The sequence below is a fragment of the Rhinolophus hipposideros genome (genome assembly GCF_964194185.1).
Source record: "Rhinolophus hipposideros genome assembly, chromosome: X".
Taxonomy (NCBI): domain Eukaryota; kingdom Metazoa; phylum Chordata; class Mammalia; order Chiroptera; family Rhinolophidae; genus Rhinolophus; species Rhinolophus hipposideros.
Window position 1 is genome coordinate 77,455,292 of NC_138046.1, and position 12,557 is coordinate 77,467,848.

General features: G+C 35.4%; 1 protein-coding gene across 1 annotated transcript in view; it reads right to left on the reverse strand.

Moving 5' to 3' along the window:
- The window catches only part of GPR174 (G protein-coupled receptor 174), a gene marked incomplete at its 3' end in the record, with an annotated part of 55,601 nt that extends 48,243 nt beyond the window's left edge, over nt 1–7,358 (reverse strand). Inside the window, exon 1 of the mRNA XM_081043540.1 lies at nt 7,042–7,358. The remainder of the gene's footprint in view (nt 1–7,041) is intronic.
- Between the last annotated feature and the right edge of the window lie 5,199 nt (nt 7,359–12,557).

Genomic DNA, 12,557 nt, shown 5'->3' on the forward strand with positions numbered 1-12,557 from the left:
CCCAAAAATCAAAATTAGAGTTAGTATTAGATTCGCTCCAAAAACCTGGTGAATCATAAGCTCTTTGTAGCTGCTTAGATATTTGAAAGCTTTTTCGGGAGTCATTACTAGGAAGATACTCAATTTAGAATAGAGCATAATTTCCTGGTGGGAGAAAATCAACAGCTCAGAGATGGCCTGAACCTGATGTTGACTTTTAGTCCACGGTGAGGAATTTGGCCCCGGTTTGAAGTTCACACCTTGAGGTTTTAGAAGGATTTTGTAACAACTAAATGTACTTCTAAACCCCTAAATCACATTGGAGAATTATGATTACTTTCCCTTTTCTCACTGCTCCCAGAGCAGTGAGAATAGAACAAAACTATAGGCTCAGAATTCTCCATGAAGAAATGAAGTCAGCATGCTTAAGAGTGAGACTGAACAAATCAAAACTAATTTACATGCCAAAATGAATTTTGAAAACCTAAAAATAATTCCATATCTAAAAAAGGATTATGTGAAATTAAAAGTTTATTTTAAAAACACATTTTTAGATATTAAAATAAATCAATTTCATCTTTTCAATAAACGTGCTGAAATTTTACAGAAAGAAGTAATGAACTGATCACCACTTCTCAGAAATATTTCATATTCTTTGGCTCAATATGACAAGAGGATTAATGTATAAAAATATTATTAGATTAGACTTAAAATTTCCAAATTAACATCATACAGTCTTTGGAAAGGAGTGTATTGATGGTTCACCATCAATTTTCATTTTATCTGTATCCAACATATTTTCAACAATTTTCCAAATGTGTCACTAAATGAAAAGGCTGAGGAAAAGACTCTATCTCTATCCACTGTATTAAAATAGACCGTATATTGGAGATCCCATGGCATTTGGGGAGCAGTCAGCGTGATTAACCATCATGCCCATATTCTCCAGATATTTGTTTAACCTAGGTTATTACTCTGGTTGTATATGTTTAGCCCAAGTTCCAGTAATGGAGTAACTTACAACCCAGGGTAATCAACCTTAATATCTTTTCCCTCTTGGACCATGTCACAGGGATTTTCAAATTTAGTGATTCCTAGAGGTCAGGCAATTTTAAATTTCTTGAGTGATTCCCCCCCCCCAGGAAAGACTCAAACAGACACATAGATAGTATTTTTCAATGTTTAATTGTTACAACTTTAACTTAAAACCAAGATGGTTATTAATAAGTCATTCTATGTCAAATATAATCTGGGTTATACTCTCTGAATTCTGAGAAACAGCACTGTTCTCTCTGCAGATTGCAAAATGTCTTCATAGTGCTTTGCTTAATCAAACTTCGTGGTCCAAAATTGAGGGACGTTTATTGCATCCTCTGTGACCAAAAGAACCATTCAGCAAGTGGCAAGAGCAAAGCTAAGTAGTCCAAAATTCAATGGATGATACCCGATTCTCAATAACTTTGGCCCCAAATCTTCTTTCCACGATTATTCTGGGTTTGTTATCTAGACTGGCTACTTCACAGTCTGTCATATTCATACTGTTTCAGCTAGGTATACCATCATCAGGGTAGCTTTATTATATCTTTTGAGGTGAAATTAATCACGAGGTTTTTTTGTTTTGTTTCTGTTTTTGTTTTTTTTTGTTGTTTTTTTTTAGTTTTGATAGGCTTTTGAGGGTCATAGACCTTCAGAGAGAAAGGCGTTACTGTACCGGATGCTTTGATATGGACTGTGCCTGCTTTTGATAAAAACCAGATATTTCTATTGTTACTGGTTCTTCTCCAGAGAAACTAACACTAGTTCAATGAACTTTCCTTTATTATATCAAATTTGTTTTATGAATTATTAAAAATCAGTAGCACTTCGGTTTAACTCTCACATTCCTAGAACAAAAGAGCCTAGTACCTACATAATTAAAAGATGTTAGGATAAAAGAGAAACAAACTTTTAAAAACATTTTAGAGTCAGTTCCCCTTCTATCACCATATAGTTGATCCCATTTACCCTCATCTACCAACCTCCTCCCCCCTTACCCTCTCATAACCACTAAACTATTGTCTGCATCTATGAGGTTTTGTTTCTTTATTTGTTTGTCTTGTTCCTTTGTTGCTTTCAGTTTTATATCCCACATATCAGTGATATATAGATAATGTATTGAGGAACTGTACACTTGAAATCTATGTAACTTTACTAGCAATTGTCACCCAAATAAACTTTAATATTTTTAAAAAAGAGAAACTAATACAAAACAATAGTTGTTTTTGATTTTCATATAGTCTAGTACCAATAAAAAAGCCTTATTTGTGAAAAAAAATATTTCAGAACACCAAAACAAAATACAACAACAAAATAATCAGACCCTGACCAAAAATAGACTCAAGTAGATAAAAGGAGGATGCTATTATTATTATTAGAATGTGGGGAGAAAAAGCCAAAGAAACACATATTTAGTATATTAAATGAGTAAAATCTTTGGTATAAAAATTAATAAGGGAAAGGAAAACATAGATTTATAAATCACCTTTGCAGGTCCCTACCACCCAAGCAAAAAATATATATTTATATACTTACAAATTTAAACTATTCATGTAAGTTGGGCAAAACAGTAAGAAAACAACACGATGCCTACTGAAGAAAAGTTTGTTTATTGGACCTAACTTATACTCTTCCTCTATCTACATTAACTGAATTATTTGGATAATCATTTAACTTTCCACTGTGGGAAGCATGTGTAAGCATAATTTCATATCTTATAGCAATTCTGACAGAATTATTTTATAAAATCTATCCAGCTTTGTTGTATCATTGTGTTTAAAGACAGCAGCATTCTTTTGCTTTAGACTCTATGAGTATGTGTAGTACGTATCCTTGATTCTTCAATATACACAATATATGTCAAATTGCCAAATGCACATTAGTCTTGACAACTTTAATTTTCCTGGAAGAAGAAAAAGAACTCTTCAACTTTTTATAGTTAATTTAAGACAGAAATTGTTTCTCTACTTTAGAACTACTGTCTTATCAGACAAAGCAGAGAACCCTATGATTTCACTGATATGTGGTATATAAACCAAAAACAACAAAAGAACAAGACAAAAAAATGAGAAACAAGAACTCATAGACACAGACAATAATTTAGTGGTTACCAGAGGGTAAGGAGGGTGGGGGTGGGAGATGAGGGTAAGGGGGATCAAATATATGGTGATGGAAGGAGAACTGACTCTGGGTGGTAAACACACAATGGGATTTATAGATGATACAATACAGAATTGTACACCTGAAATCTATGTAATTTCACTAACAATTGTCACCCCAATAAATTAAAAAAAAATTGTTGCTGGGATAAAACAGAAAAGAAAAAAAAAGAACTACTGTCTTATTACTTAATTTGCCTCTGTAATCAGGGTGGCTTTATTATATCTGTTGATGTGATATTAATCACAAAAACCAAGAAAAAATTTCCTTTTGCATTTTTGGCATCAAATGGCTTTAAAGAACACATTTGATAAATAATAAATCACTGTGTCTTCTATATGCCATTCATTTTTCAGCACATCATTTGGTCTGACACTTCAAAATAGGGTAGCCACACAGGATAATAAATTTTTAGTTTTAAGGAACCAACTCACAGGTCACTTTGCATCACTTAAAAGTGGTTAAATACTCCAAACAGTAAATAAGTATAATTACTGTTACCCTATAAATAACTTGTAAAAATTATTTTATCATATAAAATAAGTCATCCACTTATAAGAAATATCTGGTAACATGTTATTAGCTTACAAGAAATAGCCGAATATGATCTGCCAAGTGAATCTGAAAAGAATTTTAGCTAACTAATTACAATTATAACAATTTTAAAGTGTTTCTTCTGTTGATGCGAATGTGGAGAAAACCTTGCCATTTTCTGCCATAAATAGTGTGAGATGGAGCAAAAAATTTTGGAAGAACAAATATAGTGCCAGGAAGTAAGGAAGGAGTTGAGGGGCTTTAGACTTGGTGGTAGACATTTGCATATATTTTGAGTATCTACTGAGATACTTATTATGCTGTCCGAGATACAACTGAGCCTGAATGGGCAGCCTTGGCTCATGCTTTGGGTACAAGTCATGCTTCTCTGTGACCCACATACTGATATGACCAATGGTTTAAACTTTGTTTTCCTCACTAGGTAATGAGAGTCAGCAAAGTTTCTGGTCCATGCCCAAGTCTCCAGAGTCTATGCAGACTTGATTTTGGTTAATATCCTGCACTTCTGATTATTTCTCGGGAGCTCTGTCTGTGTCTTGATTCCTAGCTGATGCTAATGCAGCCATTGCTGCAAATTAAAGTAATGTCTCTGAAGCACACTCTCCACTCCCTATTGCCTTCCATGACTCTACCAAGAAAACCTACTTTACTTTTCTAATCCCAGATAACACTTTGTTGTATGATAAACATTAGGACTAGTCAAGCTACTAATTGCTGCATCCTCTTCAGGATTCACATACCACCAATTATTATATATTTAGCTTTCTCACACTTTATCCTAAGCCCCATATACCTGTTTTTGCCAGGCAGATACCCAGTAATCTTGACTGCCTTCTCAAGTCTGGAATCTCCTATACCTCCGGACTTCCTGAATACTTTCTCTTATCTTATAGCTTGGCCAAACTGTATCCCAGGCACTCAATATAGCACATAAGCATCCAGTATATTACCAGGTCTGTGTTAACATTGTATTACAGCACTTGGACCTTACTTATATTCTTGTGTATTGATTTGCACTTTGTGATTTTTTTCTGTGGGCACAGTAGAAATAATTCTCTGCTATTCTTGCAAGGAAACAGTGGTAAAGGCCAAAAATCAGGGTTTGCTACATTATCTGGGCCGTTGGGGAAAGCCTGAGGCGTGTCCCTGCTATTGAGAGGTTTTTGAGTGATTTCAAAATAACATATTTTAACATTTCCCAAATGAATAATGCATGTGTCTCTTAATTCTCAAGCTCTGTTAGGCAATAAGAAATGATAGGAACACGGCAAGGCATCAAAAAACCTAGGTTCTAGCCTTTTTTCTGCCACAGACTCACAGAGGTACTTGACCCAGTCACTTTAACTCTCTGAGCCTCAGTTTTTCCAATTGTAAAATGCAAACTGTCAATCTATGTCACTTCCCAAAGCATAAAAGTCTCAGATGTTTGCCATCGCTCCTGTGAGTGATAGGATTTGAATTTGTTTCTGATCTTTTCTTATTCTCTGACTAGGGTTCTGCAGACTGATTCTTGAGACCTATAGCACAAAAGGAAGACTTTTGGGAAGTCACTTTATTGGGCAAGGGAAATGTTACTTACTATCTGTGGTCCCTCCTCTCAGAAATAGGTAGGGGTGAGAAGAAGGAGTTAAATACCCTTTCTGGTTTAGGGTATCTGATTTGTGCCAAAATTGCCTATGAAAATAAGGCATTCTTCTTTCTCCTCTTCATTTCAGTTAGCTAGTGCAAAGGTGGATAATTGAATTCATTAATTCCTAAGAATCTCTAGGTGGAAATTCAATGAAGTTTTTGGAAAAGTCAATGTCCTAGTCCTACTTTGTGTTTATTCACCTTTACAGTATTCAGGATCATATTACACCGCCCCCAACAGAATACACAAACTAGACGGTTCCTGCCTCACAGAAATATTACTGCAAACATATAGCAAGGTAAAGCAGTGAATGTGTTCATAAGTCCAAAGAACATTTTGTGTAATAAAAAAATAATTTAAAAAATCTGCCCTCTGACACAAACTTCTTGGAGGACGGCTTTTATGTGATCCAAATATTTGCTAGTATGGCTGGTGGACTCTTTTTATGGGCCAAAAAACTTGAATCATATCTATAAAATTGATGCCTTTTCCGGCATACTTGAGATTTACAGTAGCTGCAGGAAAGAAATATTCCTTGATGAATGACTTAAAGCTCTCTAATAGTAGCTCTGCTAATTGAATAAAATTGTAACTTTTTTATTCCCTGGAAAGATTAGAGCAATATAAAATGAAGTTGATGCACACCACTGTTGACAGCAGAGAAAGGAGCAGGAAAGCCATTTGAGATTTAACCCTGGATTATATTGCACTGTGGAAATACATCCTTTCTTTTAATCTCTGAATGCAACTCTAAGCAGTGACATGCCAAACAATAGTCTCATCGTTTGGTTTAAAGTTAGAAGGCACCTTCCTTAATATTTTCTCTTTGAGCACAAAAGAGAAATGACATTCAAGTCAGGGACGATTTCACTTATATTTTGTTAAAATAAACTAAGTCTGTTATAAGTATCTAAAAATGTAAAATTAATCCAAAATCATTTTTATCCATTGTTGATTTTTTAATATACTGATTACTTATTCTGGTAGATATAGCTTCTCTATGAGAAACAGAGCAACTGTGCCCATTGTCTTTCTTATTTACTCTCTCTCATTATAAATATGTTGTTTGTTGTTGTTTTTTTCTGGATTGCTTTCTTTGAAAGCAGAATCTCTACAACTAACATTAGTTACAATGCACTTTTACAGTAAAAATATGTAATTTATACACATGCATTCATGTTAGTAAAGGTCCTGAGATATTATAGCTCTCTTATTTTTTAAATCGTAGCTCATTTTGAAAACAACACTAGTATAACTATTTTAATCATCCAGCAAATAAAAATATTATATCTAAAGAGTTATAGCACCATAAATAAAAACAATCCCGCATATTCATGCAAGTAACTCAATAGAGTCGGTTAAATTACAAATGTTCACGGGGCTATTTTACTCAATATCAATTGAACAAAACACATTATGAAAAACCTCTCCATATAAAACTTACATTTCTCCAGATTCAAAGTTACCTCCCCCTCCCACCTCAGGCAGCCAACCATATAACTATTTTTGTTTGTGCAAATACCAAGGAAATGGCATACGAGGATGGTCCAGGTTTATTATACTCATTCCACTCTTAGATCTGACAGGTTATCCAGAACCTGGTGTGAGGAGGACATTTCCAGATATCAAGGGTGAAAAGCACAGATAAAGAGCTAATTAAGCATTAAAAAACTGGAGCCTACCGTTTGAGTTTATTTCTGTTTTCTCCAGAGATCTCCAAAGAATTCATGCCACAGCCACTGTAACAAGGATGCTACTGAACAACCAATCCAACCCCCCTTCATTACCAGAAGAAGAAAAAAAGAGAAAGGAAGGAAGGAAAGAGAAAAGGAAAGGAGAGAGAAAGGGGAAGAAAATAAAAGAAAGGAAAGAGGGAGCGAAGAAAGAATTAAAAAAAAAAAGAAAGCCAAAAGAAAAATGAAGAAAGCAAAAGGAAAGACATAAAATCATCAGCACTACCTAATCACTACCGTGTTGGAAAACATAGTAGTGAGATGTCAGAGTGAAATATGCAAGGCACTCTTTGTACACTGAACATTTCCGTTTTCTAGGGGGCAGCTCTCTCTCTCTCTCTCTCTCTCTCTCTCTCTCTCTCTCTCTCTCTCTCTCTCTGTCTCTCTCTCTGTCTCTCTCTGTCTCTCTCTCTCTTCCTCTCTCTCTCTCTTTCTCTCATTAACATGCAGGGTGCAGTGACATGCTATGGGCTGTAGGTAGAGCCTGCAAAGCTTTACACTTAGCAAAGAAACTCTCGTTTCTATTTATAGGACTACAGTGCCTTGTCTTCTAATCCTGTGGTTGCACTCAGCTTTGAGTTTGTGATAATACACAGCCTATTTGTTTTTGGAGCCCTTTGCTTAAGCTAGGTACCCTCTGGCCCCTTCCATAGTTAGTGGACTACTGCAATCTTCACTGTGATCCTTTCTATAGCTCCTCAGTTGTTGTGTTCAGGTACCAAAGTGGACACTCCCTTTCTAAGGATATCCCTAAGGTAACTCCCAATACAAGAAGTCAAAGTGGAATTGACCTCTGCCTAGGGTATTCTTGGATGTACAAACCTCCAAATTTCTGCCGTTGAAATAAATACTCTTTAGGAGCAATTTGCAGATACTTAACCCACCTCCCACTTCCTGTCCACCCACTCTACCTTGCCCTCAGAGTCCCTGTGACCAGGGAGTGCAGGTAAACTCCCATTTCCTTTGAGTGATTAGGAAGGATTGGGTGAAAAGAGGCTGGTTTCCTGTAACCCAGACCCATAGTGACAGCCCCTTGAAGATAATGTTTCAAGGAACCTGGGAGCCTGAGAGGCCAGTGCCATACTGTATTAGGCACTTAACACCCCACCACTACAACCACCACCAGCACCTCCAGAAGGTGAATAGAAGTCAGCTGAAGACAATCCTCAAGATCTCTAGCTCAGAGTACGAGAATTTTTCACATAGGCTATTGGAGAAAGAAGTATGATAGTGCAGGACATACCTGTGTGGTATATTATAGAGAGTACCTGTAAGGCTTTCTACCTCAAAATATTTCCTTCACTAATACCTGAAACATCAGTCATTTGGAGGTAAGCATTTCCTTCTTCCTGAAGTCTTGATTTTCAAATCCTGATGCTCCCAGAAATATATTTACTTGAAAACCTTGGTGTAAATGAATTTATTATAATTGGAAAAATAAGATATAAAGGAAAACTGGAGAGATTCCAGGATGGGAAAATTGAACTGCCAAAACAATCTGTAATGATTTTGTACTAGGCAAGATGTGGTGAGAATAGTTCTGAGCAGGGGTGGAGGAAATAAAATAAGAAAAAAAGTAAATTAATCTAAATTTGCATTAGGTCAAATATGTTGACAACAGGCTAAAATATATTGCCTCTGCTTTGTCTTTTTATTCTGTACTCCAGCATCTGGCAGAATATGGAGGTGAGTCTTTGTTTATTCAAAACAAAATTCCTACTTGCTTTTAGTGTGTCTAGAGTTTATTGTGCTGTTCTCTCCCCTCCACAGTCTTAGTTCCATTCAGCAAACATCTACTGAATAACTGCTAAAAGCAGACCAGTGAATCAAATACAGCTGGGGAGGAGAGAATACAGGAAAAAAATGGGAGGGGATTGATGGTAAAAGAAAGAGTGCCACCTCCTAGCAGTTTTTTAGAATATAGATAAGCAGATAAGACATTATGCAACTGCCACAAATATAAGGCAACACATATGTGATAAGGGCCTAAGAGTGTCATATATAGTGATGTAAGATTTCACAGAGGAAGTCAGGGATCCTAGAGGACTGGAATAAGGAGTGGAATTTCAGGACAGAAATCAGGAAAGCCTTCCAGGAGAAGGAGAGTTTGGGCTGGCCTATTAAGAATAGCAGGATTCTGATTAGTTCATTCACATAGTCTTTTCTTTAGATTCCATATATAAGTGAGATCAGAGAAAAAACCGAGAGTGGTTAGATGGGTGTGTGGGAGGGGGTTGGGGATAAGGGGAAAGGTGAAGGGATTTGGAAGCAGCTGGTAACCACAAGATGGCCTCAGGGGTTTTTTTTGAAAATTAATTTGGGGAAGGTATTCTATAATGTTGTAAAGATTTTGTTGGGTATCCGATGGACATGCGTCCTATTTGGGAGACCACCTCAGGGATACTGTGGATACCTGATCATGGCATTGTACATCAGAAGCTAAACATTAATGAATGCCAACTATAATTTTATATATATAATGTGATGGTTCAGTGTGAGGTCGGAGGGATAGTGGATGGGGGGAGGGGGGTTCACAGTATGAGGGATATAAATGATGAACGTCTAAGTATTACCTTGTTTTGTACACCTGAAACTAATAAATAAATAAATTAATTAAAAAAAAAAAGAATAGCAGGATTTCAATAAGTAAAGAACAGAAAGATATTCAGATTTCTAAAAACCCAAACAATTTGCTGCTTTGTATAAGCTCACCATTTAGTATTTTCATTTTCCTCTGTCTGCTTTCACCAAATAAGCTTTGGGTGCAGGTGTGTAAGTCTTGAGTTTTTAGCCTGCTGCCTCGAATAGAACTCATAGGAAACAATCTTCATGGATTTGGAAATCAAACACCTAGTGGTGAAATTTCCGGACTTATACTGCATTTATCTTTCCTTTTTAAGTCAGAGAACTTTAGCCTGATTAGAATCAAAGGGATACCCCAATAGGAACATTGTTATTTCTGCTTCAAATTGGCCAAATAATAATAGAATATCAGAACTGAAGGGGATATGATTTAGTCTAAGTTCTCATTTTAAAGATGAAGAAGGTAAGAGAGAAGGAAACAGGTTGTGAATATAATTCTTACAGTGAATTAATATAAAGCTGGGATCTAAACCCAAATTTCTTGAATTTTAAGATAATATCCTCACCAAAGTCTTTTCCATCTGGCCAAAGACTTATGGCATCTATGAAATAACCAGTAGGTGATTTATTTGCAGTTATGTCATCTGTGGCAAGAATTTGTCTAGTTAGTTACAGAGAAAAACTCAAACATAAAATAGACTCAAAAGGTAAGTTGTATGGCTCTCTATACCTAAAAAGGGTGTACATTTTGTCTCCGTTAGATCTACTTAAAAAAGAAGGTCAAGCCCATTCAAATTAAGAATAAAAACCAAGATGATTCTTTTAACCTTTCTCAGTAGTGTAATTCTGAAATATTAAAAAAAAAAACTTAAAGCAGAAATAAAGGTAAGGTTTGAACTTTTATTATTGGTTTGAGGAGACAATTTTCTTTTTAACAAATGTTTCATTATCATCCAATGTTTACTGTATGATTCTGAAATTATTGTTTCAGCTTAGCTTTTTTGTTGTTTTATATATAAAATATTACATGGTACAATATAGATTATCATTAACATCGTTTTTTAAACATACTCACATCAGCAGACTTGCAATTTTAAATTTTAAACCCCTTTAAAAAGGGGTTCTACCTTTTCAAGAATTTTATATAGTTTAAACATTTATTGGCTGTGATTTAATCATGACTGGTATTTTTTTTAGCACCCTATAATCTGCAAAGTGCTTTATGCTTCTTTATTTAATTGTGTAGAATCAACACTTCATCATCAATAAGCCATCAGAGTGCTGCAATTAACAGATTAAAAAACATTTAAAAAATAGGTTACCCAAATTATTTTCTTTGGGGAGTTACTAGTTAAAGTATTAATTATACTCATCCTTTGTTTAAGTAAAATATGTTTTTTTGTGTGGGAAGGGAGGGTATTTTATGGCCTGTGAGTTGACAAAGTGTCAGGTATTGTACTACTGGTTTACATTCTTTATCTTATTTACTCATAAAAATAACCCTAAGTTTTAGGTACTATTTGTCCCCAGTTTACAGTTGAAAAAACAAGCTCAGAAATCTTAAGTACCTTTCCCCAAGTTACACAGCTTTGACAGTTAAGAAATGTTGAGAATTGATTTGGAGTTTTCAAATTGAGATTTTTAAGACAGAGAATATCAAGGTCAATTCTCAGGCCCTAATTACTTATTGGTAAAGCATAATATTGCAACCAAATTATATTAATCATTATAAATATATGACAATAAAAGAAGAACTTACAAGTGTAGATTCAAGATATACACAGGGCCACAAGAAAAATTCTCACAATCTTGGTATTATGAGAATATGGCATAAGGGAGATTCTGTATTTAGGGACCTCCACATAAGTCCTAAACAGACTGCAAAATAGCTCTCAGTACCAAAATTCCAAGCAGGCCCAGGATAGATAACCTGTTCCACTCCTTTCCTTGCCAAACTTTTATTGTATCTGATATCTGTATGCTTTGTCTTTCTTTGGAAGAGAGTCTCTGACTTGATCATAGGAAAAGGTAGGAAAACAGAATTCACTTTACAGAAATTCACTGAATTCAGGAAGAAATGGAAGGGGTGATGGTGGAAAGTTGTTTTTCTTATCTCAGACAAATAAACCAGTGGCCAAATGCAAAGACCATGATTATTTGTAAAACCAATATAATGAAGTTTAATTTGTTCATTGAATGTTTAATCTTTATCTAGAAAATAAAGGGGGAAAAATAAGTGGTCTAGAGCACAGTGTCCACAATAAGAAATAATGGTGTTATCATATATTTGAAAAAGTTTGGGGCCTGAAGGGAGCTTAACTGGTTATTTCGAAAATGTCCAGAGAACATTAAACTAAAAGTTTCAGTGTAAGTGTAAATGAGCACTGGATTTCCCAATTAAAAAATAGCACTCAGGCCCGCCCGGTGGCTCAGGCGGTTAGAGCTCTATGCTCCTAACTCCGAAGGCTGCCGGTTCGATTCCCACATGGGCCAGTGGGCTCTCAACACACACATACACACACACACACAAAAAGGCAAAAAAAAAATGTAAAAAAATATAAAAAAAATAGCACTCAAGGGAATAGAGAAAAGGGGTACTACTATTTGGATCTATATACTCAGGTCAGAATACAAGGCTGAAATGGTTTTATTGTTATTGATTTTAAGTCCTTATAATTAGCAATAAACAGGTAAAGAGGGTATCTACTGTATTATACCCTTGGTGATAAGGGATTCAGTTGGAGCCCACGACATCATTTTATACACACTGCATTCAGATATATATATGTGCACAAAACCCTACAGAGAAAGAAATACTTATTTTCAAAGACAGACTAGAGGGTCACTTATCCCATGCCATACAATACTCAATACAAGAATTA